A 27,685-nucleotide genomic window follows, 5' to 3' on the forward strand; every position below is an offset into this window, starting at 1 on the left:
AGCTCTTGTAAATATAAACCCCCGCTTTAAAGTCGAGAGAGAAGCCGCTGTGGGGATAGCGTAATGGCTAACGCACCGCACCGGTTATGCGGAGATGTGGGTTCGAGTCCCGCTCCCGGAAAACGGCGGATTTTTTCTCGACTTATATTTTCGGTTATTTATCAATGAATCAAAAAAGAAACGTGACAAGCACACGCCATTCGGCCCTATTAAATATTTCGAAAAAAAAACGCCGAATAGCACTGGCAATGACGACTGCAACCTTGATATGCATCTTTACCGAGTCCCTCGTCCCGTATCTCTCTGTTCTGCTACATGCATTACGAGGCACTGGCTCCAGCAGTTCGGATATGCCAATTGCTAACCCCGACCTCCGACCACGTTCTACGTGGCGGCCGCTGGGAAAGAAGACGTTCTACGTCTCCCGCGGTAGTCGAGGGGCGGCGCTAGTTGACCGGCCTCAGAGCTCTTGTAAATATAAACCCCCGCTTTAAAGTCGAGAGAGAAGCCGCTGTGGGGATAGCGTAATGGCTAACGCACCGCACCGGTTATGCGGAGATGTGGGTTCGAGTCCCGCTCCCGGAAAACGGCGGATTTTTTCTCGACTTATATTTTCGGTTATTTATCAATGAATCGAAAAAGAAACGTGACAACACACGCCATTCGGCCCTATTAAATATTTCGAAAAAAAAAAGCCGAATAGCACTGGCAATGACGACTGCAACCTTGATATGTATCTTTACCGAGTCCCTCGTCCCGTATCTCTCTGTTCTGCTACATGCATTACGAGGCACTGGCTCCAGCAGTTCGGATATGCCAATTGCTAACCCCGACCTCCGACCATGTTCTACGTGGCGGCCGCTGGGAAAGAAGACGTTCTACGTCTCCCGCGGTAGTCGAGGGGCGGCGCTAGTTGACCGGCCTCAGAGCTCTTGTAAATATAAACCCCCGCTTTAAAGTTGAGAGAGAAGCCGCTGTGGGGATAGCGTTATGGCTAACGCACCGCACCGGTTATGCGGAGATGTGGGTTCGAGTCCCGCTCCCGGAAAACGGCGGATTTTTTCTCGACTTATATTTTCGGTTATTTATCAATGAATCAAAAAAGAAACGTGACAAGCACACGCCATTCGGCCCTATTAAATATTTCGAAAAAAAAAGCCGAATAGCACTGGCAATGACGACTGCAACCTTGATATGCATCTTTACCGAGTCCCTCGTCCCGTATCTCTCTGTTCTGCTACATGCATTACGAGGCACTGGCTCCAGCAGTTCGGATATGCCAATTGCTAACCCCGACCTCCGACCACGTTCTACGTGGCGGCCGCTGGGAAAGAAGACGTTCTATGTCTCCCGCGGTAGTCGAGGGGCGGCGCTAGTTGACCGGCCTCAGAGCTCTTGTAAATATAAACCCCCGCTTTAAAGTCGAGAGAGAAGCCGCTGTGGAGATAGCGTAATGGCTAACGCACCGCACCGGTTATGCGGAGATGTGGGTTCGAGTCCCGCTCCCGGAAAACGGCGGATTTTTTCTCGACTTATATTTTCGGTTATTTATCAATGAATCAAAAAAGAAACGTGACAAGCACACGCCATTCGGCCCTATTAAATATTTCGAAAAAAAAAGCCGAATAGCACTGGCAATGACGACTGCAACCTCGATATGTATCTTTGCCGAGTCCCTCGTCCCGTATCTCTCTGTTCTGCTACATGCATTACGAGGCACTGGCTCCAGCAGTTCGGATATGCCAATTGCTAACCCCGACCTCCGACCACGTTCTACGTGGCGGCCGCTGGGAAAGAAGACGTTCTACGTCTCCCGCGGTAGTCGAGGGGCGGCGCTAGTTGACCGGCCTCAGAGCTCTTGTAAATATAAACCCCCGCTTTAAAGTCGAGAGAGAAGCCGCTGTGGGGATAGCGTAATGGCTAACGCACCGCACCGGTTATGCGGAGATGTGGGTTCGAGTCCCGCTCCCGGAAAACGGCGGATTTTTTCTCGACTTATATTTTCGGTTATTTATCAATGAATCAAAAAAGAAACGTGACAAGCACACGCCATTCGGCCCTATTAAATATTTCGAAAAAAAAAAGCCGAATAGCACTGGCAATGACGACTGCAACCTTGATATGTATCTTTACCGAGTCCCTCGTCCCGTATCTCTCTGTTCTGCTACATGCATTACGAGGCACTGGCTCCAGCAGTTCGGATATGCCAATTGCTAACCCCGACCTCCGACCATGTTCTACGTGGCGGCCGCTGGGAAAGAAGACGTTCTACGTCTCCCGCGGTAGTCGAGGGGCGGCGCTAGTTGACCGGCCTCAGAGCTCTTGTAAATATAAACCCCCGCTTTAAAGTTGAGAGAGAAGCCGCTGTGGGGATAGCGTTATGGCTAACGCACCGCACCGGTTATGCGGAGATGTGGGTTCGAGTCCCGCTCCCGGAAAACGGCGGATTTTTTCTCGACTTATATTTTCGGTTATTTATCAATGAATCAAAAAAGAAACGTGACAAGCACACGCCATTCGGCCCTATTAAATATTTCGAAAAAAAAAGCCGAATAGCACTGGCAATGACGACTGCAACCTTGATATGCATCTTTACCGAGTCCCTCGTCCCGTATCTCTCTGTTCTGCTACATGCATTACGAGGCACTGGCTCCAGCAGTTCGGATATGCCAATTGCTAACCCCGACCTCCGACCACGTTCTACGTGGCGGCCGCTGGGAAAGAAGACGTTCTATGTCTCCCGCGGTAGTCGAGGGGCGGCGCTAGTTGACCGGCCTCAGAGCTCTTGTAAATATAAACCCCCGCTTTAAAGTCGAGAGAGAAGCCGCTGTGGAGATAGCGTAATGGCTAACGCACCGCACCGGTTATGCGGAGATGTGGGTTCGAGTCCCGCTCCCGGAAAACGGCGGATTTTTTCTCGACTTATATTTTCGGTTATTTATCAATGAATCAAAAAAGAAACGTGACAAGCACACGCCATTCGGCCCTATTAAATATTTCGAAAAAAAAAGCCGAATAGCACTGGCAATGACGACTGCAACCTCGATATGTATCTTTGCCGAGTCCCTCGTCCCGTATCTCTCTGTTCTGCTACATGCATTACGAGGCACTGGCTCCAGCAGTTCGGATATGCCAATTGCTAACCCCGACCTCCGACCACGTTCTACGTGGCGGCCGCTGGGAAAGAAGACGTTCTACGTCTCCCGCGGTAGTCGAGGGGCGGCGCTAGTTGACCGGCCTCAGAGCTCTTGTAAATATAAACCCCCGCTTTAAAGTCGAGAGAGAAGCCGCTGTGGGGATAGCGTAATGGCTAACGCACCGCACCGGTTATGCGGAGATGTGGGTTCGAGTCCCGCTCCCGGAAAACGGCGGATTTTTTCTCGACTTATATTTTCGGTTATTTATCAATGAATCAAAAAAGAAACGTGACAAGCACACGCCATTCGGCCCTATTAAATATTTCGAAAAAAAAAAAGCCGAATAGCACTGGCAATGACGACTGCAACCTTGATATGTATCTTTACCGAGTCCCTCGTCCCGTATCTCTCTGTTCTGCTACATGCATTACGAGGCACTGGCTCCAGCAGTTCGGATATGCCAATTGCTAACCCCGACCTCCGACCACGTTCTACGTGGCGGCCGCTGGGAAAGAAGACGTTCTACGTCTCCCGCGGTAGTCGAGGGGCGGCGCTAGTTGACCGGCCTCAGAGCTCTTGTAAATATAAACCCCCGCTTTAAAGTCGAGAGAGAAGCCGCTGTGGGGATAGCGTAATGGCTAACGCACCGCACCGGTTATGCGGAGATGTGGGTTCGAGTCCCGCTCCCGGAAAACGGCGGATTTTTTCTCGACCTATATTTTCGGTTATTTATCAATGAATCAAAAAAGAAACGTGACAAGCACACGCCATTCGGCCCTATTAAATATTTCGAAAAAAAAAAAAGCCGAATAGCACTGGCAATGACGACTGCAACCTTGATATGTATCTTTACCGAGTCCCTCGTCCCGTATCTCTCTGCTCTGCTACATGCATTACGAGGCACTGGCTCCAGCAGTTCGGATATGCCAATTGCTAACCCCGACCTCCGACCACGTTCTACGTGGCGGCCGCTGGGAAAGAAGACGTTCTACGTCTCCCGCGGTAGTCGAGGGGCGGCGCTAGTTGACCGGCCTCAGAGCTCTTGTAAATATAAACCCCCGCTTTAAAGTCGAGAGAGAAGCCGCTGTGGGGATAGCGTAATGGCTAACGCACCGCACCGGTTATGCGGAGATGTGGGTTCGAGTCCCGCTCCCGGAAAACGGCGGATTTTTTCTCGACTTATATTTTCGGTTATTTATCAATGAATCAAAAAAGAAACGTGACAAGCACACGCCATTCGGCCCTATTAAATATTTCGAAAAAAAAACGCCGAATAGCACTGGCAATGACGACTGCAACCTTGATATGCATCTTTACCGAGTCCCTCGTCCCGTATCTCTCTGTTCTGCTACATGCATTACGAGGCACTGGCTCCAGCAGTTCGGATATGCCAATTGCTAACCCCGACCTCCGACCACGTTCTACGTGGCGGCCGCTGGGAAAGAAGACGTTCTACGTCTCCCGCGGTAGTCGAGGGGCGGCGCTAGTTGACCGGCCTCAGAGCTCTTGTAAATATAAACCCCCGCTTTAAAGTCGAGAGAGAAGCCGCTGTGGGGATAGCGTAATGGCTAACGCACCGCACCGGTTATGCGGAGATGTGGGTTCGAGTCCCGCTCCCGGAAAACGGCGGATTTTTTCTCGACTTATATTTTCGGTTATTTATCAATGAATCGAAAAAGAAACGTGACAACACACGCCATTCGGCCCTATTAAATATTTCGAAAAAAAAAAGCCGAATAGCACTGGCAATGACGACTGCAACCTTGATATGTATCTTTACCGAGTCCCTCGTCCCGTATCTCTCTGTTCTGCTACATGCATTACGAGGCACTGGCTCCAGCAGTTCGGATATGCCAATTGCTAACCCCGACCTCCGACCACGTTCTACGTGGCGGCCGCTGGGAAAGAAGACGTTCTACGTCTCCCGCGGTAGTCGAGGGGCGGCGCTAGTTGACCGGCCTCAGAGCTCTTGTAAATATAAACCCCCGCTTTAAAGTCGAGAGAGAAGCCGCTGTGGGGATAGCGTAATGGCTAACGCACCGCACCAGTTATGCGGAGATGTGGGTTCGAGTCCCGCTCCCGGAAAACGGCGGATTTTTTCTCGACTTATATTTTCGGTTATTTATCAATGAATCAAAAAAGAAACGTGACAAGCACACGCCATTCGGCCCTATTAAATATTTCGAAAAAAAAAAGCCGAATAGCACTGGCAATGACGACTGCAACCTTGATATGCATCTTTACCGAGTCCCTCGTCCCGTATCTCTCTGTTCTGCTACATGCATTACGAGGCACTGGCTCCAGCAGTTCGGATATGCCAATTGCTAACCCCGACCTCCGACCACGTTCTACGTGGCGGCCGCTGGGAAAGAAGACGTTCTACGTCTCCCGCGGTAGTCGAGGGGCGGCGCTAGTTGACCGGCCTCAGAGCTCTTGTAAATATAAACCCCCGCTTTAAAGTCGAGAGAGAAGCCGCTGTGGGGATAGCGTAATGGCTAACGCACCGCACCGGTTATGCGGAGATGTGGGTTCGAGTCCCGCTCCCGGAAAACGGCGGATTTTTTCTCGACTTATATTTTCGGTTATTTATCAATGAATCAAAAAAGAAACGTGACAAGCACACGCCATTCGGCCCTATTAAATATTTCGAAAAAAAAAAGCCGAATAGCACTGGCAATGACGACTGCAACCTTGATATGCATCTTTACCGAGTCCCTCGTCCCGTATCTCTCTGTTCTGCTACATGCATTACGAGGCACTGGCTCCAGCAGTTCGGATATGCCAATTGCTAACCCCGACCTCCGACCACGTTCTACGTGGCGGCCGCTGGGAAAGAAGACGTTCTACGTCTCCCGCGGTAGTCGAGGGGCGGCGCTAGTTGACCGGCCTCAGAGCTCTTGTAAATATAAACCCCCGCTTTAAAGTCGAGAGAGAAGCCGCTGTGGGGATAGCGTAATGGCTAACGCACCGCACCGGTTATGCGGAGATGTGGGTTCGAGTCCCGCTCCCGGAAAACGGCGGATTTTTTCTCGACTTATATTTTCGGTTATTTATCAATGAATCAAAAAAGAAACGTGACAAGCACACGCCATTCGGCCCTATTAAATATTTCGAAAAAAAAAAAAGCCGAATAGCACTGGCAATGACGACTGCAACCTTGATATGTATCTTTACCGAGTCCCTCGTCCCGTATCTCTCTGTTCTGCTACATGCATTACGAGGCACTGGCTCCAGCAGTTCGGATATGCCAATTGCTAACCCCGACCTCCGACCACGTTCTACGTGGCGGCCGCTGGGAAAGAAGACGTTCTACGTCTCCCGCGGTAGTCGAGGGGCGGCGCTAGTTGACCGGCCTCAGAGCTCTTGTAAATATAAACCCCCGCTTTAAAGTCGAGAGAGAAGCCGCTGTGGGGATAGCGTAATGGCTAACGCACCGCACCGGTTATGCGGAGATGTGGGTTCGAGTCCCGCTCCCGGAAAACGGCGGATTTTTTTTCGACTTATATTTTCGGTTATTTATCAATGAATCAAAAAAGAAACGTGACAAGCACACGCCATTCGGCCCTATTAAATATTTCGAAAAAAAAAAGCCGAATAGCACTGGCAATGACGACTGCAACCTTGATATGTATCTTTACCGAGTCCCTCGTCCCGTATCTCTCTGTTCTGCTACATGCATTACGAGGCACTGGCTCCAGCAGTTCGGATATGCCAATTGCTAACCCCGACCTCCGACCACGTTCTACGTGGCGGCCGCTGGGAAAGAAGACGTTCTACGTCTCCCGCGGTAGTCGAGGGGCGGCGCTAGTTGACCGGCCTCAGAGCTCTTGTAAATATAAACCCCCGCTTTAAAGTCGAGAGAGAAGCCGCTGTGGGGATAGCGTAATGGCTAACGCACCGCACCGGTTATGCGGAGATGTGGGTTCGAGTCCCGCTCCCGGAAAACGGCGGATTTTTTCTCGACTTATATTTTCGGTTATTTATCAATGAATCAAAAAAGAAACGTGACAAGCACACGCCATTCGGCCCTATTAAATATTTCGAAAAAAAAAGCCGAATAGCACTGGCAATGACGACTGCAACCTTGAAATGTATCTTTACCGAGTCCCTCGTCCCGTATCTCTCTGTTCTGCTATATATATATATATATATATATATATATATATATATGTGTGTGTTTATTTATATTTAAATTTATATTTATATAGCTAGATAGATAGATAGATAGAATGTGAGAGAGAATCATAATTGGAAATGAAGGGCTTGTTGGATAAAGGCAGACATATGGTAGGCTGTCAAGAATGCCATGGAAAGCAAAGGGGAAAATGTGGTAGGTCATGTAATTCCTGAAACAGAATTCTTCTTGAAACATATAGTTCGTTGAAAGTAAAATATATCTCTTGCAATGATCTACCCCATTTTTCGCTTTGATTTCCATGGCTTTCTTCAGTGCCCATCCTTATGTCTGTCTAAATGAGTATATTTGTCCGTGTGGGTGCGTGTGTGCGTGTGTGCGTGTGGCAGTGCACGTTTGCGTGCGCATGTGGGTGTGTGTGCGTGTGCACGTGGGCGCGTGTGTGCGCGTGCGTGTGTGTGTGCGTGCATGCGCGTGCGTGTGTGTGTGTGCGCGCGTGTACGCGTGCGTGTGTCCGTGTGCGTGTGGGTGTGCGTGTGTGTGCTAGACAAGAATACAAGCAGGCATAAAGAAAACAACACCCCCATTCAAACGATATCAAAGAAGAGGTGTGAAAATTGACGTCTTTTTCTTTTGTGGAAGACGAAGTACTTGGGTGGGTTGCAAGCTGTGCTAGTTGGAAAGATGTTCTAGATGAAACCAGGGTGAACGGAAACAAAGACGAAGGAAGTGGTCTAACAACCAAAGTTTAATATCAAGGAGGTTATTATAAACGCTCAACACAAACAAAAAAAAACAATCAAAAGACTGCACATGAGCGAAATAAGTTTACAAAGCTTATGGTGATAACCCAAATAGATACACATTGGCTACAGTGAAGGCCCACGCATATATGCAATCGCTTTGGAATGAAGACACGCGCTTGCTTGGCTGTCACACTTGTCTGCTCTTTCTGCTATGTGGAATGCCTCCATAATTTCTCAGGTTTTGTTCACGGTGCCTAAATAAAATATTAGCGGCAAAAAAATTACATTTGCATTCGCTGTAGTTAGCACAATGTGAAGAAAGATGGGATGATGGAGCGCTTTATTGACAATTCATGCTCTCGCAAACGCGCGCTGATACAGCTGCCAATAGGTCTAACATAAGTTAGGCCACAAGGTAAAGGAATTCTGTACACAACACCCGTTGCGTAGGCTACATAGCGGTTCTTGTGGATAACGCCACAACCCACCCCTTTCTTATAACTTGCCCGCTCAATCATTCTGTCAAGCCTGCCACATACAAGATGCAACTTGTTTCGAGCCGTGATAGCCTGAGAAATTATGGAGGTCTGCGAAATATGCAGCCGAAAAGTGTGTCGGCCATGCAAGCGTGTGTCTCCATCCTCCACGTGTCTCCACGGTTTTTAATCTATCCGTGACGCGTATTGTGTGCGAAAAAAGGTAATAAAAAAAACGCCTGTAGCGTAGAAGGCAGCGCATTCATGCTATGCACGAAAAAGACGTGCTACCTGTAGTCGCCTGTACCCAGTGGAACACACGTGCCCTGTCATTGTCACCATCTTTTTTGCTTTTACGACGATTTTATTCTTGTATGATTACTTTGACGGAATTGGCTCCTCCCCCTTGTGACCTCTAAATTTGCGCTAACACTCGGAATGTCTGGCGCGGGGCACAGAATTGCCACTTCTGTTATCACCGTGCTTCAATTTTTCGTGCAAGTACCATGTACACATGTCGAAATTTTGTTTGTAAATCTAAGGCCACAGCCCATTAGAGATCTTTTATTGAGCTAAAACCACCGATCTCTAGTGGTCCAACGGCCTTGAGGTAGGTTGCAATCTGGACGCCTCTCGCACAATATCAAGTTTGCATAAACTCTTTTTAGGGGCGACTCCCCTGAGCGGCCGTGGCTGTTGGCGTCTCCTGTCGTCGTCGTCGCCGTCGTGATAGTCGTTTGTCTCATGTAGTCAGCGAACTAAACCAACAGGAATCTTGTTAACGCCTCGCGCAAAAATGTAACGCGTATTAAAAAAACTCGTTTAGGCTTCGCGCTGGAGCACTCCGTAATTCGCGCCATAGCAACACCGGAATACTCGTTTACGTCTCGCGTTAGATATCTTCGTCCTTCAAACACAAGGGGCTTCCACAGCAAAGCTGTATATGGTCTAATCTCCCATGCAAAAACGCCAAGGCACTTATATACTGCATGCTGCGCCCCTCACCAGGTTGCACGTTAGTAGAGATGGCCCGAGATTTTTTCTTATCAACTCAGTGTCTCTCCTTATAGGGGCTTTCCTGGAAAATGTGGCGCATTTTGAACACTCACTTCCCTGCGTTTTATTTTTAAGCATTCCTTTCTGTGCCCTGCGTCGGCCATTTTTATCGCCGTTATGTATGTCACATACGTACAGGGTTATCTAAATTTCTAGCTATTGTCTAAATCTGCATATTTATAGACTTACACTCCTACACACAGCAGCGAGTTCAGCAACAGACCTAGCAGCACAATTGAATTATTGTTACGTACGTGAGTAAAATTACCCATCTTTTAAAATACATTTTGGTGATTGTTTAATAAGTGGGAGGAATACTATACTTGGGTAGGATGAGCGTACACAGAAAGCGTACAAAAAGGCAACAGGGACAAAACGATATGGACTTTTAACAAAGTTTTAAAGGCAGCGTCTGCCAGTAAGAAGCGTAAATGAAAATTCCCGCGCAAAAAAAAGTGCCCATAACGAAGGCTTAGGGAGTACAAATACAGCTATGTATCTCTAAACGGCGACAAAAAAATTCGCAGGTGCTTCTTGCCGATCCTGGTAAGTTCTACTGCGCGCACCGACGAGGTAATTCACAAAGCAGCTCTGAATATAGTCAGCCTTCCTAAACATTGGTCCAAGTCTGGTTTTCGATCTTTAAGCACTGTTGCCTTTTGTCCCCGGTTACGGTGAACCATCGTTTGAAGTAGTCCACAATTTGCCGCAGCGTCTTGAGCCTGCCAAACGATCCCTTCTTGGTTACATAATCGGGAAGATGCTTGTCGCAGTACCCGTTGTGGTCGTCGAATTCAACGTCGTAAGCAGCCACGCCGAATTCAATGCTCGGGTAGCTTTGTTTCATCCGACAGAGCTGCAGTTATAAGAGACCAAAAAGGTCAGTGACTGGTAAAAAATTCAAGAGCCATTCTATTTTAAAAGGGCCCCGATGACAAAATGCAAGTTTTGTTCATTCAAAATACTGCCTGGCTTGAATCATGTTGACACCAATTTTAACGTAAACTTCGCTCAAACAAGATATTTAATTACGAAAAAAGGGAATGGCCACGCGACCCCACTAGCTCATTTCCCACAACAGACCCTATGATATGATAAGAGCCAGCTCTCCGATTGGCGGAGGCCGGAAAAAACAAATGCAAATTAACAAGAGCTTATAAGCTTCCCGAACGAGCTATTTGCGCTTAAAATTAGGGCACATTCGTTTTGTATCAGTAAGAATGCTGAGACAAACAGTGCAAGTCACGAAAGCGCGAAACATAGAAGTACCGATAAGTACTGCTGTTAGTACTGCGCGCACTTTGCTTGGTTTAGATGCACAGCGCTGCGGCCTTTGGGGTTGTCTCAGGCGACAGTGGCCGACTGACACAAGCGACGGTGCCTTACGCGACCATATTCGTCGAACGAGCACTATGTTTCACGAAACGATTATTTTCTCTATCAAGAAAACAAGCTAGGTTTAAATACGGTCCTTAACAAACCAAAGGTAGAAAACGGCTTTCCGTGGTGTGGTGGCGCCATATAGTTTTACCAACAGTAAACAAGTCTCCCCTTTACAGTTAGGCGCAAAATACCGGTTGTTTTGAAGTCGTTGCTAACATCGTTGAAAAACTAGTTTTGGGGTGAGAATCAAAATTTTAGCTTAAACTGAATATTTTCTCAGTGAATACGGCATTGTTTTTTTTTCCGGGAAATCGCTACTGCACTATAGAACCCGGAATCTTTCGAATAAAACAAACTTGTATTTTGTGTACATGGCCCCTTTAAAGGTGTACGACCAGTGCAGCTTGAGTCCTGACTAAAAATGAAGTGGGGACTACACCTGGACTTTGTGGGCCACAATGTATTCAAATATCGAACTTTCAGTGTGACCTAATAATCCGATGGCAGCAACAAAGATTTATTTCGTCATCGTTTCAACATTAAACATTTCGGAATAAATCGAATGGAAATTTTACACGGTAAGTTGCTTTGTTGGCAAGGGATTCACCCCCTGTTTGTAAAACTGAGTTTTAAGAAGTACCACTGTGCGAAGTGCCATTGAGAAGTTAAAATACAATTTCCAGGGCTACCTAAAGTACAGTCAATTGCGATGCCCTGACGGTGAATGTTAATGCACGTCAGATACTTGCGGCAGGGATAAATATGAATATTTCAAAAGAGAACGATGACAAGCTGACGAAGAAGAATAATAAGTGGGCGAACATGGTGAGCAAACGTACCTTAATTGTAAGTCCTCTCTGGACCTCCCACGACCGCAAAGTCAGTAGTGGAGTGGTGTTCGTGTGGATATATTTCGAGTCGTATGTGGTGTTGAACTGTCCGATGTGCCAATGGCAGTTCTGAAAAACAACAGACCCATAGGACAGGCTTTACAGGCGCCCTGGATCCTCAATCAGTATATGAGACTTCAATAAATGCCAGCCGGATGATACAATAACTCCGAAATTATTCACAGTCTGTTTGCAGAATGTGTTCAGAAAACTTAGGTCCAGAAAAACAGGGGTGAGGATTGATAGGGAGCATCTCACCCACCTAATGTTTTCAGACGACATTGTTCTGTTTAGTCAACGCAACACCTATTTGCACTGCATGCTGTGCCAATTGTGCTCCAGGAGTAGGCCAGAAGGGTTAAAAATCAACACCAACAAATCGAAGGTAACGTTGAATCGGCATACAACACCGCGAGACTTCAGGTTAGGTAACCAGGTCTTGGAAACTGTACGCCAGTACGTGTATCTTAGACCGGAATGTGCTGATCCAAACCATGAACCAGAAACTACCCGTGGAATTAACATGGGATTGGCTACTTTCGGTAAGAATTCTCGTGTTTTAACTAGCAAGCTTCCACTTTTCCCGAAAAAGCTAGTCTTTATTTAGTGCATTCTTCCAGTAATGATGTACGGTGAAGAAACTTAGGGTCTCACTAAACGACTTGAAATGGAACTTACATCGCCACAATGCGCTATGGAAAGGATAATGCAAGGAGTCAGGCTAAGGAATAGGAAACCAGCCGCGTGGATTAGGGGACAGACTAGAGGGAGGACATTCTAGTTCAAATTAAGCGAAGAAAATTGGCATGGACGGGTCATATAATGTGTATCACAGTCAACAGGTGGACCATCTGTTTAACAGATTGGCTTCCAACATACCACACTCGTAATAGGGGTCGGCCGAGGATAAGATGGCGAGACGAGTTGAGAAAATTCGGGTAAAAATGTGGACTCAACTCGCGCTCGATAAGCCTGGTTGTAAATGTTTGGGAGAAGCTTTCGTCCTGCAATGGACACAACCAGACTGATGATGATGATGAAAAGCCGGCCTAATAAAATGGCTGAAAAGAGCCGATCAGCGAAATGACTCTCTTGCTTGGCCCTGGTCACCTTACTGCTTTTGTCCTATTTAGGGCTGCTCTTAGAGGTAATGAACCGTGTATTCTACAGCACCATTGCCAATCCACAACAATTACATCCAAGTGTACTACATTTCAGATTTGTAAATATCAGGCTTTATCGTTTATACTGCCGTAACGCTCAGCGCACCTCCTTACGCTCTTTCCTCACTTTCCCCTTGTTTTACTTTTTCATATTTTTTCGACTGTTCCCCTTTCCCACGTGTAGGATAATAGACTAGGACCCACCCTGGCAATCATTCCATCCTCTTCTTTACCTTTCTTCGTTCCTTCCTAAAGGCAGGAGCTTGGTGTAGAAGTATCGGCAGTATATGTTGAGTATTAGTGTGAAATCCTGAGACCTCTATATGTTTAAAGCACTCCCGCATAAGTTAGGGTAGATGGGTGGCGCAAACTAAAAAATTTGAGCCCTTTCACGGATGGCAGACCGCCGAATCTGCTTTGAGGAGCAATTATACTGAGTTATGTATGATGAACTGCTACAGTGATGTAATAAAGACAGTGCACGTACCTTCCATAGAATTATTCACAGCAGACGAGAATTTTGTACGTTTACAACTTCATGGTGACCTAATTATGACAGGTAAATAAAACAGACTAATAATAGTTTCTTCTCAGCAGCATATTTGAATATAACTTTTCCTAGTTAAGAGATTGACACTTGAGGGGCGTTTTACCATATCTCTAGGGAACCACGTTGATCTTGAGGCAGCGCTTGCTCACTACTGCCGCAAGCGCATTGAAGCACTACAAAGGGGTAGCTAATTATCATTTTGAGCTTTCTCAATGAACATCAGTATGATACTCTTAAGGCCTCTAAAGCAGTCGTGCAACAAGTTGACCTGCCTGGCCCTATTTGTGATGACATCTGGATTCATATACTTTGGCCAAACTAATTCTCCAAAGCATATAAAATACTGAGACTTACGATTGTTTTAGAAGTCCAACTCCTTACAACTTGCTGGAGTTAATGCTAGAAAGTCCAATTTGAACCCTTCAAATGTACGAATTGAGCAGAATGAGAAGGCGTTTACGTGGCATTTCCAACTCGTTTCTCATAAGGGGCACCCGCCTGCCGCCAAAGCTAATATTTTATTCCTTTTTCAATCACTAGTACCTCTCTATTATAAAAAAACGTTTTATTCCTTGAACCGTTTCTTCTTAAAGTGTGTAAGTTCTCCTATCCTGACTGTTCTTCTATCAAGAAAATGTCGTCTCTCACAAGTTTTTCTCCCTCCAATATCTGCAAATGCTGTTGTATGGTATATGTTCCTTTTATTCTTACACGCACTTTGCTGGGACCATGCAATAAACCCGCAGGATTCCTCGTACCTACCAGCCCCTTTCCTCGTTTGCACACGCCTCCCTTGTAGTAACGTGGGGTCAGTACAGATCACCTTCGTTATGACTGACATCCCTGTGCCACGAAAACACGGTAGCAGGCGACGGAGGCGAACCGGGGTTGGAATAAGAGAAAGAGTGAGGCCACCGGAACACGACCAAAAAGCACGAGAGGGGATGGTTCCGGCGGATTTGGTGTCCAGATAGCTCTGCAGGAACGGTGGCAAAGATTCCGCCCGGGAGGTGGTTCAAGATCAAGCCAAGGGCGTGCATCCCCCGGGCACCGAGAACCGTTGAGGAGCTGGGCACGGGGGTACCGCTGGTGGCACACGGGATGCCTGTTCCCGTGCCAATGTTCGGGGCCGAGGCGTAAACCAACCAGGCATGAGCGCGTGGGTAGAGTGTTTCAAGCGGTGGCCACCGCACCACCCAGGTCACAACCGGTGCTACAGAAAACCATTCTGCCACGTTTCCGTTCCACCAAGAGGGTCCACGGACATTTCGCAACACGCTCCACCGACTGGGCCCCAACACGCTTCATCGACGTCACCCCGCCACAGCACAGAGCGAGCCGCGACGTGATCTTGTCGTTTCTTTTCCCCGCCTTGATCTTGTCGTCGGACTTGTGTTTTTTTCTCCGCGTTGCGTGTGTGCTGAAGTTTGGCACTAAGATCCCTAGAACAGTTTCCGATTGCTTGTGTGTCCGCATCAGAATATATGTTTTTGCCTCGTTCGTATCCATGGCATCCCTTTTCTTCGATCCTCCTCCCTGGGATCGATGTAATCGCCTACGCGAGTTGAACACCTTCAGTGCTGACCCGAACTACTCCGTCACATACAGATAAAGTTTGGCAATCGTTTGGGTGCTCACGAAGTTCGGTCGGTATCTCTAAGACTTCTTTAAGTCGTTTGTGGTCACGACTCAGTTTGTTTAATGTTCCGTCAGTTCCCCTCAGTTCGCCTAAAATGCGGGGCTTTGAGATTCAGCCCCCTTTGGGGAATCTATAACTCAGTCCCGAATCCACATGAAGCTGATCACCACTTTGTGCGGCTGCATGACAGTGATCGAGTCTCTTGCACCGGTTTCGCCACTGAAGATTTGCTGGATTTTATATTAGCAAAATGAAGACCTGCGGATTTTCTACATGTCGAAGTTCTTTACGAGCGCATTAGCCAAATATGCAACTCGTATTCTACGCAGACAAGCGTCGCACTTTGCCCTTGACGACGTTATGCTGTTCCCGCGCAACTACTCACGTAAATGGCGGAAATAGCTTTCGTTAAATTCAATCATCTACGCTCAGAGATATGTGCCTACTTCTATGAACAGCAAGAATGCGGTTTATTTCGTTTACCCAATACCAATGAACTCTTGCACTTCTGTAAGTATCAGGGAGGAATGGAGGGATTCTTCCGTCAGTACTATAGCTCCTATGTTTGATGGCAAGCCCGGAGTTCCACAACCCGCCTTTAAACAGATGAACCCTTACCAATGTCCAGCGCAACCATTTTAGCGTGTCAAAATGGACGCTCTCTGCCTCCTCTTTCACTAAACTGGCAACTGCTATGCCGTTTATGACTTCGAATATTTGACCCAGTACGCTTGGGTTTCGGCCGTGCCATCTGTCAACATGCTCCAAGGAATGCCCTTCGGCATTGAATTTTGCGGATCGGAGCACCCGTGAACTATTCATTTTCCATGAAATGGTTCGTATTTCGAAGCTGCCTATGTGTCATCCCCGAGTTTAGCGCCCTTGCGGAAGAAAAACTCGAGAACGTGGCACCTGGTGGGCATAAAATTTAGTCTTCCGTGCGACCTACGCTGCTCGTCGTTAGGTGCCCGTTCTGCCTTGCGCGCCTCCGTTTACTCAGCGGCGTGTCGTACGCGAATGGAAAAAATCATAACAAACAAAGATATATCAGAGCCTCGGTAATATGAGGTTTTTAACGCTCCAGGAACACTTCTTCCAAGCAATGCCTCTCTATTTAGATGTGATGCCGACCAACAGCACACCCGAGTAAACTTGTATTTGCAAGCTGGTTTCCAACATGTTCCCTTGCGCAGTGAGGCATGCCCGTTTTCCGGAAGGTATTCAGTAGAATCGCTCCGTACTCTACTCCACAGCCGCCTCCTCATCCGGAGTACCGTGTATTCCTAGATACGCGCACCGTTTCTCTCCCATGACGCCGCGCAGATGCTGTGCGCTATTGGGCGGCCCCTCTGCTGCGTAGTAGAGCCTGCGCTGGAATTGGCGTAGCACTGCTATAAATGTAAACGTCATGTTTTCTACCCTACAATCGAGCGTGTCTTTAAACTTTGAAGTAGACGTCGCGTCACTCCCTTGTAATGCAATACAGAAAATCCCAACTACAGCTGAACTCCAGCGTAGCAATTTCAGCCAGACCGCCAGTTTCGCTGGACTGTAATCTTCCCAGAAAAAGAAGCTGTGATTTATTCTGTCCGGAGTAGTAGACGCCCTCACCAAACCCTGCAGTACTGTGCACTGCAGCACCACTGCGTTTCACCCCCCCACCAGCGGTCTTACCGAACCCTTTAGCCAGATCTTGGCTAGCTTACTTGCATTGTGCTCCACGTTAGGTCCTTCGAATGAGTACGCCATCCACCGTTTTGTATTGTAGCGATGCCATTATCGCCATCTTCACCAGCGTGACAATCATCCTTTGTACAATCGGCCAGCTGGCACCTAGAACAGATTCGGTAAACCTCGGGAACGGTACCTTCGTTCTACGCGCCTCGTCCTGCCTGTCCATGGCACAGCCAACGAAACAGCAATAAACGTGGACTAGGCCTCACCGCCACATCGGCCGCCTACATTTTTTGACCCGGACAAGTGTCTTCGCCATGGCATCGCATAGCTGTTTTTCCAGCCGCAATGCGGACAACGGCACGCGACGAACATCCTTCGCCATCCCAGAGCTACCCGGGCCGATTCCGTTTGGATCAATTCGTCGACACCACACCGCGTGGTTTGTGATCCTGGAGAGTCATTTCTATGTCAACGACATCTAGTTCCAGGAAACCAGGTACCTCATCAGTTCAGAGAAGTTACCTGCTGACCTCACTGAGCGCATTCAGCTGCCGGATCCAGGCCCACGTGCAAACGACGATCTGAAGGCCGCTGTCCTAAACCACTACGGTATACGAACGCCTTTGTCTACACCACCACGCCTTCCAACGGCATCCATTGATTACACGCCGCCGGCAGATCCACTCTCGCCTGACCAACAAACGCGAGCACCGACTACGACTTGCGGCACTTCCGAGTTCGCATTTCTCTTAGTCAACTCGACACAACACCATGGCGCAGTTCCACACGTTGTTGCATTTGCTGCACAAACCCACCCAGGTGTCGACTGCTTTGGCGCTAATAACTGGGAAACTTCACCGCTTTCGACGCACGACACGGATGAGAAGGATCTTTCAAACCCTTCGACTTCCCGCACACGCGAGCCCTCTCTCCCATCACCGGTGGAACAGCTTCCAGCAGTCAACAACAGCTCGAGATCCTCGGAAGTGCTAGTTACACCCGAAGCTGATCAGACTGCCGGACAGTTCTGACGCCCGGGCTACAATGGAAACACCAGAGAAACGATTGCAGGATAAACCTCCTAACAAACGTCGCCGAAAGATGAATTTTATGTCCCTATGAAATCAGACGCGCGATAAACTGGTCACCCCACCTCGACCGATTCCCTGCTACAGCAGAGTATTCGGTATACCGTGCCCCAGGGGCTCTGCTCTCCGGCCCCGGATGAAACCAGCACGACAGGAACCCGACACACCGGTAGTTTGAGAGACGCTTGTCGTTGGCGCCCTCCGCTGTTCTGTATCTCACGGCGCGTGCGCACGTTGCCCGCCCAGACAGCGACGCATCCCAAGAACGCGCACCACAGCGCAGCCAAGCCTGCACTTTGGCCGTCAGTGTTCAGCATCACGTTTGATCTCATCGCTATCTTTCGAGTTACCCCTGCGGTTCGCTCCGCCATCCCTTGCAGCCATCACCCCACATCCTGCAATGCGTCCGCGGCCGCGCTCCCAGCCTCGTCCACCACATCCCGGACGCTACCACGCCGACGACCAGGACCGTGCTGCTGAGTCAACCCCTGCCACTTGACCACTGACTGCCCACAGACAAATTGTACATACCTGTCGATATTACTTATGGCGATCAGCACAGCCCTCTCCGAAGTTGAATGCCGCTATGTACTTTCGGCATTTCTATACCCTAGCAAACAGTAGCGCTCCTTTCCCCCGCCGGCTAAAATGTGCTTCGGCCTCTTTTAAATGCAGAGCATTTCTTAGCCTCGCCTCTTCCTGCGTCGGACGGCGTCCACAGCTCCGCGTCCGCAGCAGGTGAGCCTCTCCTCCTTCCCTCCGCTGTCTCAACAGCAGCTGGCGCGCGCATGCGTCGTAGTCAGCCCGTTCGCTCCGTCGCGGTCTCGGCGTAACAGGTGCGTGATAGCAGCGCGGTGGGGCATGGAAGGGCGCGCGCTGCTTGCGCATGCGCGCTCTCCCCCCCCCCCCCCCCCCCGTACTGCTCTCCCTCTACTGCGCGCGCTGCAAATATAAAGCGGCTAGCGGTCGCTCGTGCTTCAGTCACTGCGCTGCTCCTTCCTTCCTTGGTTCACGCTCGGTCCACGCTAACGCGACTTTACTCTCCTCTCTCTACCCCAAACCAACACCAACGCAACTACGACCCAACTACCCACCCTAACGCGACTTTACGCGGCGTTAACGACCCCCAATGCTCTGTATTTACTCGTGTTCCCCTCGCGGGAAGGCGCGGGAATTTTTTTATCGCGCTGCGCGCTAGGGGGGAGCCCTGTAACGACGCCATTATGTTCATATTCACCAGCATGACAATCCTCATCAGCACCATCGGCCAGCTGGCCCCTAGAACAGATTCGGCACACCTCGGGAACGGCACCTTCGTTCTACGCGCCTCGTCCTGTCCATGGCACAGCCAACGCAACCGCAATAAACGTGGGCTCGGCCTCACCGCCTCATCGGCCGCCTATAGTATCATATTCTTAAAACACCGCAAACCAAGCCATGACAAGCTTCAAGGCATTTTTTTTATTTTGGACTGATGCGCTCACCACTGTACTATAGAGAGAGTGATTCATTTTCTCCTTGGTGATTCCCTGATTACACCTATTGATGACATCACCAAGCGCTCCGACGAATTTCGTCAATCGGAGCTGCCTTTAAGCAAGAAAGATCTGGGGAGTCGTAATTGCAACTTTACAAAGACCATGCAAGATCCTACCTACTCATTTCATACTAATTTTATTTTAGCAGTGAGCAGGTCCTCCTGGCGCTACTAGCGGTTCCCGAGGAGCGGTAACAATTCCATGTCGTCAAGCGAATGTCTTTCGTCAATTATGTGGCTGAACTCAGCAGTCCTTAAAGGTGCCATGAAGACAAAATAAAATGTTGGTTCAACAGTTCCACTGCTTTTGTCCCGGCAACGGCGGGAGTGTTTTTATCTGGAACTTTCACCAACTAATGGAGATATTAAAACAGTTAAAGCTGTTCCACCCTTTCAAAGCTTTCGGAAGTGCAGAGCAGCGATTCGTCATAATTGGCTGTGGCGCCGTTATCCGCTCACTCTCACTACCCATAACGCTCTTCATGGCCCGGTCCGATTCCGCTCCTGATGAATTCAACGGACGTTCCTCCAACGCATTTAAAACTCCCCGCCTTCGCAGGGCTCGCGCACTCCCTGCCTGAAACTGCGCCAAAGGGAGTTCTGTAATTTTTGAAATTGCTTTTCCTTCCCCCCCCCGTGCCGCCGTTGCACTACCCCTTTTTTTACCTTAATATCGCAAAAACCTATCCAACGAATGGGTAAATAAATCAACGAGAGCCCTACGGGTAATTACGTATCATCATCATCGCCAGCCTATCTACGCCCACTGCAGGGCAAAAGCCTCTCCCAGTATTCTCCAATAATCGTGGTCCTGTGCTAACTCCGAGCAATTTATCCCGGCGAACTTCTTGATCTCATCTGCTCATCTAACTTTCGGCCACCCCCTCCCGCGTTGGCCTTCTTTAAGGATTCCCTCCGTTGCCCTTACTGGTCAACGGTTATCTTGCATTGGTATTATATGCCCTGCCCACGCCCATTTTGTCTTCATAATTTCTACTAATACGTCCTTAACACACGTTTGTTTTCTGACCCACTCCGCTCTCTTCTCATTCATTAATGTTGCACCTATCATCTTCCGTTCCATTGCTCGCTGACTCGTCGTCAATTTAAGTTGAACCCTCTGAGTGAGCCTCCAGTATCTGCCCCTTAGGTGAGTACCGGTAAGATGCAGCTGTCATACACTTTCTACTTCAGGGACTAAGGTGGGCTGCCATTTATTAGCCGAGAATGCCTGCCTAATGCACTACACATCATTCTTATACTTCTAATTATCTCCCTCTGGCAAATGTACGTAATTATCGTGAGGCATAGATAATTACATGTAATTCACCTTAAATGTGCCCGCACCTTAATTTGCGCAAAACGACGGGGAGATGTATGAGAAGCGCCAGCGGTTCACGAGTTCAAAACGGTTATGGCTGTAGAAACCACAGAGCTTTCGAAGCCTCTAGGGACGCCGCGAGTACAGCAGCTAAAATGGAACGCGTGGGCCTCTACTTTTGGTCCAGGGAGCAAGCTACGGCAACAATTCGAGCCTCTAAATGTTGTGCAATAAGAAAACTTTTAAATCAGTTTCAACAACCTCGCCGAATTTTGGCAACTTTTCTATGACGTTACAAGATCTTGTTTTTGTTATTGGGGGCTGCGGAAGTAACCCATCCCCATGACACGTCATTAGACGATTGCGGTGTGGCCTCTGGTACTGTTTGATGTTATAACTTGAAGGCTAACGTTCAGCAGACACACAGAAAATTGTCTTTTGTGTAGGTGTATATAACGTCTCTCCTGCAAGTTACAAGTCACTGTACCCTGAAATATAAAGGAACCCTTTAATCTGATTTCTTTTTGTTATTTACCAGAGGAGACGACAAGGAAGAAGAGTCATCGCTCTGCCATCGCGATGGCTCATGGAAACATTCTGGATTTGACAAAATTATGCGCCACCACGTTAGTGGCGGATTTAAGTGTACTTTTAAATGCTCACAAATTCATCCCGAGTAAGCGACATCCTCTCTTGTGCATAGACGGTAGTGGAAGGCAGTACAATGGATGGTAAGCCTAACGCTCCTGGTACACCACTTCCATCTGAGGCCTCGGCTGCGCTCAACCCAACGCAACTAAAATCTCCGGGCTTCGCAAAACGCAAGCGAATGTAAGAACTTTCGCATTTGCATGAGAACCCGCGACTTCGCATCGCCGCGGATCTCCAAGCACATTGGTCATCAGCGCTGATAATGCCAGAGGATGATAACAATCCCAACCTGTGGGAAAAAGTTGATCACCGTCGCAAGCTACGCACCCGCCCTGTGCAAGCCCAAGAGCGTGCGTACATCGGGAGCCACGTCCTTACTATTCGACCCAAGGAACGATTTCACGTCAAGACCCTCAGCGCACAACTGCTGTACAAGTCTATTGCTGCTTTATGTGAAAACGTCGACATACAAAAGCACTTGACAGCCAAGGTTAGCAAACAGGCTAACACCTTCATCGTACACATTGTGATTCAGCACAGGCAGGCAAACTATTGCCACTAAAGGCGCTGCTCATACCCGGACGTGCCCTTCCACCTCTAGTCACGGTGAACCAGGCACCGGGACGTGGCATGTCTCGTGGAGTCATGCATGGCTGCGACAAGGGATAAACTACTGCATCTCTCATGTATGCACTTACCACGGAAAGTGTGAAAATTCTAGCGGCGAGACCGATGGGCAAATGTGGTTCTGCCCTCATCACGTTTGAGTCTTCTCGACCTCCTCGCGTTACTAAATACTGGGGAACAGTCAGGAAATTGATCCCCTTCAAGATTACGTCCTTTGTGTGCTTCCGATGCCATTGTCCCTGGCACAAACAGGACATATGCCCAAAAGCTGTAGCCGTCCGCCCCACGTGTGGCACTGTTCACCTTGAAGGTCCAGATGAGTGTCCCAACAAAGGAAAGCCCTTCTGCGCATATTGCAATGAAGGAGGACACCTCGCCACGGACCCAAAGTGTCCGAAACGAGAAGCTTTTAAGAGGCAAGCAAACACCACCAGCAAGGGTATAGTCCCGTATCCGCAACTCTGAATGGCGGCTCACAGCAACAAAGTCGCACCAGAGGACTCGCAACAGTTCTTGTACATCATCCTCACTTGCCAGGTCGGCGTCGTTGAAAGAAACAACTGAGGTCTCACAGGATGTGACATAAGCCTCTGCCGCTCGCAAAGCTTAATATTGCAAACGCAAAAAAGCATACGCGCCACACAAATGCTGTCAATTGGGACGAATTTCGCGTTAACTTTAAGCGTTACGAAATCAACATGCCATGTCAAGTCAAAATTTTGCATGCAGCGGAAGACTCAACCCGGCATATTTCTGTCAACGGGAACCTGCCCACGCCCGATCAACATCTACTGAACCTGTTGAATACTAGGCTGCAGCTGCACCATGCTTCCTCGCCGGTGGAAGGCGGTACGTGGAACTTCTCAAGGTACGCGACAAGACAGCGGAAGCTCGGCGTTGCGCAAAGCAAGTTATTCGCGAACGATGGCTCGACCACTGCGCCTCCTTCGGAAAAAGAACAGGCCTTCGAAAGCTCTGGCAAACGTTTCGAGCCATCAACGGTGAGCGCAAACATAGAAACACTGTGCAAGCAATGCTTGTTAAGAAAGGCATCACCAGTGCAGAATTTGAGGATTTATCTGCATCTACGTTTTTCCCCCAGCCTCGTAGACCACCGGTACCTTACATATACCAAAAACGTACCCCAGCCTACGATGAAGGGGTAGAGTCCCCATTTACGCTACAAGAAGTGCTGCACGCTTTGCAGTACTTGAATGAGCGCAGTACGCCCGGAAAGGATCACATCACCTGGCAGATGCTCCGAAATTTAGACCACACTGGCAAGCAACAATTACGCGATAACTTAAATCACGCTTGGGCGTCAGGTACCCATCCGCCCGAATGGAAGCACTCCGTCGTAATACCTATTCCTAAGCCTGGCAAGTCCGCAACAAAGCTCAGCAACATGCGGCCAATTTCACTGACTTCGACCCTTTGCAAGTTTCTCGAGAGAATGGTTCTTACACGTCTCAATTACAACCTCGAAGAACAATGCGCTCATTTACATCCAGCGCAAACGGCATTCCGACCAAACCTTTGCACACACGACAGCCTCTACCTCCTGCGATGTCTGGCAAACAAGCGCCGCGGCCGCCGAATCGGCGTACCGAGCATCCTGCTCACTGTACGCCTCGGCAAAGCATTTGACACAGTCTCTCACGAAGCCATCATTCAAGCCCTGGAAGAAGCTCGTCCCGGCACACGAATCGTCAACATGTTAAAAGCGTTCTTGCATGACCGCACATTCAAAATATTTAGCGGGCGTCGCCAACCACGTCACTACACAAATAGGGTAGGAGTGCGCCAATGGGCAATCCTCTCACCAACCCTATTCAACCTAGTGATGAGAGGGCTTGCAAATCGCTTTCACAACCACGCTACGGGCATTCGTTTTACCATGTACGCCGATGATGTCACCATCTGGACTAACCCAGGGGAGCATGCCACAGCAGAACAAGCAGTAACTGACTTTAAAACTGCCCTGGATGCTTTATTTGCTTACCTTCCACAGACGCATGCACCCATGGGCTGAGAAAACTCTACATTCTCCTAGGAGGATCACAGTAAGTAAGAGACAAAGCGAGTCTGAAGCTCGGGGATCAACCAGTCATCAGATCACCTACTCGCCAGGTTCGCATCTTGGGCGTACCGTTTCACTTGAACGGGGGTGCCGACGCATGGCTTAAAGAGCAGGCGCTTACATGGATGAAGATCCTGCAACTCATTAAGAGGATTTCCCATCGCAGCGGGGGTGCGGGTACGAAGGTCAGCCGCATATTAGTAGTAGCATTTCTAACTTCCCATGCTTTGTACGGTGCCTCGTGTTTTGACCTCACTCAGGCTCAAACCAAACAACTTGTGGTGTTGCACCGAGCATTCATGCATGTTATTACGGGCCTTCCTCGGCACGCGCGAGCAGAAGAGCTCCACCGTTTCTCTCGTCTTCCTGCAATAGCTGCGACTATCGAAGAGTAGAGGTGTAATCACTCAAGGCGCCACACATGGACTCTTTCTGGTCAACGCTTACTATTGCTGCACTCCCCCTTGCACCATACCGACTTGCCAAACATTCTTCTAAAGATTCCACCATGGGAGGATGAAAATGTCTGCCTGCTTAATTATACTACCCGAAAGATTACCAAAGCGTGCCACGCTTTCCAGAGATCCGCTCAGTCTGCCCGTGCGAATGCCGATCCTGGGGCCATTTTCACAGACGCCTCCTGGGACTCTACCACCACCGCGCAGGCATTGCTTTCTACCACCCTCATGGTGGCGTGCGCCGTGGCCTGGTGATCCCGTACGATGATGAGGAGTGTCCCAGGTCTTGTGAACTGGAGTTGCGCGCTATTCACATGACCTTGGACTTTTTATCGCAACAAGAGTCTCAAGGCGCCTTTCCCCCAGGGAAGCGCCTCACCATTTACACAGATTCCCTTCAGGCCATCAGAAAACTACAGCAGATTCGATGGCACGGCGGCCTAACTCATCAAATTAGGAGCAGTTGCCGTGCACTTTCCGTACAAAACAATGTGGACGTGCATGTGACCTGGGTTCCCCGACATGCGGGCGGCTTCGGAAATAAGGCCGCTCACGATTTGGGGAGCGCATTCTCAACTCCCGCTCGCCGTCGCCTCAACACGGGTTCACTACCGTCCGTCCAATCCAGGACCCCGACGACCAGCGTGACATCCTGAAGGAACGCGGACGGCAAGTGCTCCTCGCATCAGTACCTCTTGACGCCCATCTATTGCCGAACGGATTGCCGCGTGCCGCCGAGGTTTTTATTCTTAAGGCTCGAGCTGGAGCAGCACTCACCGATGATGTCATTGCTAAATTGCGCGCCTATATCCCTCGTCATGGACGCCAGCAACCTGAAGACGCTGAGCCCTCCCATCCCGACGTCACCTGTCGAACATGTGACCTGGGGGTCCACCCCACTATGCAGAATCTTGTGTGAGAGTGTCCATCGCCACGAAGTTCCGACGTACGAGTACAAGGATCTCGCCACCACAGCACACGCACGCAGCCTGAGTCCTCCGTTCCCTCTAAGACTTCGCACGCGAGGCTGCCCTTATGAGACGGGCTTAATTTGACCCCCTCCCTTTCCGGCCTACCTTTCTTATAGGCCTCTGAGCCAGCCCTTTCCCTAATAAAGTTACATCTATCTATCTATTTACCAGAAGATTTTTGTGGCTGGCATTTAGCTGATGGAAGCGTAGTACTTCAACTTAAAACTATGTTGCGTGTTGTCTTCATTGCACCTTTGACGTGATGAACATTAGACCGGCTTTGAGGTTGTCGATGTTCAGCACCTCTGTCCTAACATCGACCCGGTCGTCGTACGCCTTCTTTGATCTCCAGCATCACTGGCGTAGCCATGGGGGAGGGGGGCACACTCGGCCGATGACCCCCCCCCTTCCGAAATGTTTCGTGCAAGCTGGGGTGCGGTTCAAAAAGCCTGAAAAAACGCCCTATGTCGCCTGCAGGCGCGGAACCTGCAGTTTTAAGGACATTCTTGTTCATATAAAGCTGATAACAAGGGCAACGTCAACGTATGATCCCTGTTTCCGCTCCAGATGCTGTACATGTCAACATATACAGTCCAACTGCATTTGGCGCCCGATACACGGAGCTGCGCCGGGAACCTGCCGAGAGCCGATCGAGGGAGTGCCGCTGGTTCGCTGGCGGAACAGCGTGGCCGGGAAATGGCCGAACAGCAGGAAAAGCCTCATATAGGAATAACATGTGGTCTAGACTTGAGCGTGTCATTCCTTGTTTTTACACTTGTACAATATGTAATACCATTACAGTGCATGTCACTGTATTTTGTTCAGCCAGGTATCAATCCTTGATATGTTGATATTTCTACCATGATCGCATTTCATTGACTATTGCAGTTACATAATTTCTGCTACCTACAAAACATTGTTCTGCTGAAGTGTAATACCATGACAGAGCATGCCACTCTATTTTCTTCAGTCAACTATCAGTCCTTCTTGTTTCTTTTTCACCGACATCGCAAATCATTGACTATTGCAGTTCCATAATTTCCGCTGTATGAAAAGCATTGCTCTGTCCATCTTGTATTTCCTCCACAGCAACAAAAGTGTACAATTCTTTTTATTGCGGAGCTTTGTCCTTTTGGCACTACTCCATTGTTTCCTTCACCTCCCTTTTGGTTATAACCAGCGTTCTGCATTTCCTTAACCGGAATTTTACTGAAGGCATGTCTGTTCGATTTACCCGCAGGAATTAGGATGAAGTTTAAGTACCGTGCAAAAAGCTCAACATTCAACGGCAGTGCAATAAGGTGTTCCGCTAAGGGTAAGCTTACTATTCACGTTAATTACTACCACAAAAAATAACAAAAAGGTAATTACGTAAGGATGAAGACTCCAGTTTGCTAGCTTCACAACCATAATATACGAATGTGCTGCACGTACAGTACAGTGCGATTCGAAGGTTATGGTGGAAAAGCTACTCTTTCTTGTGAAACAGCCAGAACACCAGCTTTAGCAAATCTTCCATACCAGTTTTGTTATTGTCGGCGCTGATAAAAGGCAACCAAGTTTGTTCTTGATAACAACGAATGAATAGCTTGAAATCCAAAGGGTGGCAAGTTAGTCGTGCGGCCCATTGTTGTAGCATGAGACAGCCAGCAAGGGAGAGAAGAGTGCGAAATCTTAATTTTCCTGGTTTCAAAACGAAACCCTAGGTAGCCTACGGCTTCGTTTCTGAAACATGAAAATCCAGATTTCGCCCTCTTGCCACTCTTGCCAAAGCGTGCCACTGGCCTACGAGGCCGGTGACAAGCTCTGCCGCTCGCTGCTGGAGCGATAACCGTCAAATCGTACTCGACTGTACTTTTAGGATAAAAAAATCTATTACTTTCCTTTCCTAAAGAAAAATATAAAACACGCGAATCCTGATAGTAAACACCCAGTGTTGGCGTCCACTTCCGTCTGCCGAACTTCGGGGAAACGTGCGCCACTCACGAGCACACTCATGATCACGCTCACGAGTGCGTTCCCGGATGACCGCCTGCTCTACGGACCGCCAAATCACCCATGGCCTACCCGTTGACTAGCGAACGGGAATTTAGGTCATCA

The sequence above is a fragment of the Haemaphysalis longicornis genome, unplaced genomic scaffold (genome assembly GCF_048455015.1).
Source record: "Haemaphysalis longicornis isolate Haplotype H1 unplaced genomic scaffold, Haemaphysalis longicornis Haplotype H1 scaffold_5, whole genome shotgun sequence".
Classification (NCBI taxonomy): Eukaryota; Metazoa; Arthropoda; class Arachnida; order Ixodida; family Ixodidae; genus Haemaphysalis; species Haemaphysalis longicornis.